This window comes from Ceratotherium simum, chromosome 1 (genome assembly GCF_057802395.1).
Source record: "Ceratotherium simum simum isolate JZ-2026a chromosome 1, ASM5780239v1, whole genome shotgun sequence".
Taxonomy (NCBI): Eukaryota; Metazoa; Chordata; class Mammalia; order Perissodactyla; family Rhinocerotidae; genus Ceratotherium; species Ceratotherium simum.
Window position 1 is genome coordinate 90,868,319 of NC_141900.1, and position 3,847 is coordinate 90,872,165.

At 42.7% G+C, this 3,847-nt stretch overlaps 1 pseudogene; it reads right to left on the reverse strand.

Annotated features, from left to right (window-relative positions):
* Nucleotides 1–779: 779 nt before the first annotated feature.
* LOC101397418 (protein S100-A10 pseudogene) lies at nucleotides 780–1,072 on the reverse strand (annotated as a pseudogene).
* Between the last annotated feature and the right edge of the window lie 2,775 nt (nucleotides 1,073–3,847).

A 3,847-nucleotide genomic window follows, 5' to 3' on the forward strand; every position in this document is an offset into this window, starting at 1 on the left:
TGCCCCTCCCCAGTCAATGCATCAGGATATTCTGTTGGCTTTCCCTTCAGTATCCAGTGATTTCTAACCTCCTCCACCATCACCTCTCATATTTTCTCACCTGTATATTGTAATGGCTTAACTGGTCTCCCTGCTTCCACCTTTGCCCCCTCACTGTCTGTTCTCAACACAGTAGCCAGAGTGGTCCCATAAAACCCTGCACCCCTCCCCATTGCCCCTCTAACCTCACCTCTCACTATTCCACTCCTCTCGTTCCCTCACTCTGCTCCAGCCCCAGGGACACCTTGCTTTGCACTAGGCACACTCCTGCCCCAGGGCTCTTGCATCTGCTCTGCCCTCCACCCAGAGCACTCTCCCCCATCATATACACGTGGCTTGCTCCTTGGCCTCCTTCAGCTTGTGGCTCAAATCTCATCTTTTCTGAGAGTCTTCTCTGACCACCCTATTTAAAATGGACCCCCTCCCCTGTACTCCCTATCTCCCTCCCTGCTTTATTTTTCTCTTTAGCACTTATCACCTTCTTCTTCTTTTCGAAACTAAAAAAGGAATTTGTTTATTGAGGCAAGAGGACGCAAGCAATTTAAAAATCAAAAACTTATCTGGCTTTAACTGACTTTTCTTTCTTTGCTTGTCGAATGGGAGTTGGATTTTATTTGTACATTTTCTAAGGGTCCTAACCTGCTCCTGAAGTCCTTATGCAGGGGAAGCTATGGGGCAGATTCCTTAAGCAACCCTTTGGGGGGACTCTCATCATGGTGGGAGTAATTGCTCAGTGCTGCCTACCTCTTTCCCTTCTGCTTCATGTGTACTACAAAATAGTTATTGCACACAATAGTGAGCCCAGCAATTAGCGAAAAGAAGCTCTGGAAGCCCACTTTGCCATCTCACCACTGGTCTAGGTCCTTCATTACTTTGTCTACAGCCAGAGGGTTTTTTCAATTTCCTAAAAATCCAGGGATCTCCTATTCAATGAGTTCTCTCAGGAGTACTTTGTTAAGTAGCCTTTATCCCCAGCAAATTTGTGAAACACGAACATCATGGTTTCCATGATGTGTTCCATTTGAGATGGCATTTTGGTGAGGTCTGTTGAAATCTTGGCTGGGAAGTGCAGTGGGGTTGCTTGGGTACCTAGGACGTGGGCTAGTCTATCACCTTCTAATACACTATAAACCCATTTATCTTATTTTTTTTTTCCTCCCCAGCACTAGAATTAGAACTCAACAAGGATCAGCATTTATGTCTATTTTGTAAATCATTGTGTATACAAGCACCTAAAACAATGTTTAGCAAACAGTGAACATGCAATAAATATTTCTTGAATGAGTAAAGACTATATTAACCACAAAGTTCATGAGTGACACTATAGAAATGGGGAAAATCCCATATTGAGACACCATTGATTAGCTTTTGAATTTTGAGTAAGTCAGTTAGTCTCAACTTTCTCTCTTTCTTTTTTTATTGTGGTAAAAAAATCACGTGAGATCTACCCGTAACTAATTTGTAAGTGTACAGTACAGTATTGTTAACTATAAGCACAATGTTGTACAGCAGATGTCTAAAACTTTTTCATCTTACATGACTGAAACTCTATACTCATTGAACAGTAATGCCCAATTCCCCCTGGCAACTCCCCCCAGGCCCTGGAAACCACCATTCTACTCTGAGTTTCTATGAGTTTGACTACTCTAGATACCTCATATAAATAGAATCATGCAATTTGTCATTCTGTGACTGGCTTATTTCACTTAGCATAATGTCCTCAAAGTTCATCCATGTAGTATACTATGACAGAATTTCCTTCTTTTTTATGAATGAGTAATATTCCATTGTGTGTATACACAACATTTTCTTTATCCATTCATCCATTGATGGACATTTAGCTTGTTTCTACCTCTTGGCTATTGTGAATAAAGCGACAATGATCATGGGAGTGCAAATATCTCTTTGAGATCCTGCTTTCAATTCTTTTGGATAAATACCTGGAAGTGGGATTTCTGGGTCATATGGTAGTTCTATTTTTAATTTTTTGAGAAACACCTGTACTATTTTCCACAGCAGTTGCACCATTTTACATTCCCACAAACAGTCCACAGGATTCCAATTTTTCTACATCTTGACTGACACTTATTTTGGGGTTTTTTTTTTAACATGTATAATAGCCATCCAACTAGGTGTGAAGTGATATCTCATTGTAGTTTTGATTTGTATTTCCCTGATGATTAGTGATGCTGAAGACCTTTCCTTGAACCTTTTGGCCATTTGTATGTCTTCTTTGCAGAAATGTCTTTTCAAGTCCCTTGCCCATTTTTAAGTCAGGTGTTTACTTTTTTGTTATTGAGTAGTAGGAGTTCCTTATATATTTGAGGTATTAACCCATTATCAGATATAAAAGTATTTTCTCCCATTCCCCAGGTTGCCTTTTGACTCTGTTGATTGTTTGCTTTGTTGTGTAGAAGCCTTTTAGTTTAATATAGTCCCACTTGTCTGTTTTGCTTGTGCTTTTGGTGTCATATCCATGAAATCATTGCCAAACCCAATGTTATGAAGATTTTCCCCTATGTTTTCTTCTAGGAGTTTTATAGTTTCAAGCCTCAACTTTATTTATCAGTAATTGTATAGCTCTTTCCACATTTTCAAAGCACCTTCATGTACATTAAACCCATAAAACAGAAACCCCAGAAGGAGGTCCCTTGGACATTGGTGCTGAGTTGTGATGACAAGACCTGAGCCCTTGTGAATTTTATTCTGGAGATCAGGAGAGGGTGGGAACTCTCACCCTGGGACATGTCTTTGGGGGTCGTATATCTGCCCCCTTACAGCAGGAAGTGCCCAGCCATACTGACCCAGCAATGCCTGCTGCCCACAAAGGAGCTCACTGTGTTCACAGGCTTCCTTGGAAGCCAAAGTCTGGCCCTGTGCAAAGGAGATGGTAGGCAAAAGCTCTTCTGGGATTGCATCTGAGTCTCCTCTTGGCAGAAGTGCTGGGAGTCCCTAACTGGAGTCAGAGGGTGCCCTTCCATTGACCTTTGCCTTTCTCATCCTTCCCTAGGAGCCACTGTCCACACACCTCAGTTCAAAGCTGATGGTCTTTTGTTCTGAAACTTACCAAATCATGCAAATTTCTCTCTGACCTAAGGTCATTGATATTCATTGAACTAAATGCCACCCAAGGAGGCACAGAGAGCAGAGGACCAGAGAGAACCTTAGGTGTTTGTGTCTTAGGCAAGTCACTGCCCTCCTCCGAGTCTGGCTTCCTCATGTATAAATGGAGATAAGACTCTTCACAGGGTTGTGCGTGAGGATTAGGAACACAGTAGATATTCAGTACAAAATCCATCACTCTCATTTTGTGTGGAGGATAAAAAGATGATAGAGTCTGAGGTCCTTGCCCTTTTTAACATGAAATGGATAAAAACCCACAATGAAGAACAAGTGCAAAAGGCTGTTTCTCCAACCAGAAAGTCAGAGCTGAGGGGCACAGAACAGGGCACAGAGTGCCTGGTTTGGCATTAATGCAGGGATCTTAGAAGGCTTCCTGGTAGGACTGGTGCTGAACTGGATCTAGGAGAAGGGAATGCTCTCCAACTGGTGAAGGGAGGGGGGTGATTCAGGGCAGGATCTATGCTACTGTGAGGGGTGGTATTTCAGGCCAGGATCTGTGCTACCAAGTCATGGGGGGACAGTGGAGGGGTTGTATTTCAGGGCAGGATCTATGCTATTGTGTGTGTGTGTGTGTGTGTGTGTGTGTGTGTGTGTGTGTAGGGTATTTCAGGGCAGCATCTATGCTATTGTGGGGGGAATATTTTGGCACAGAATCTATGCTACTGGGAGGGAGGGGTCAGGGTCA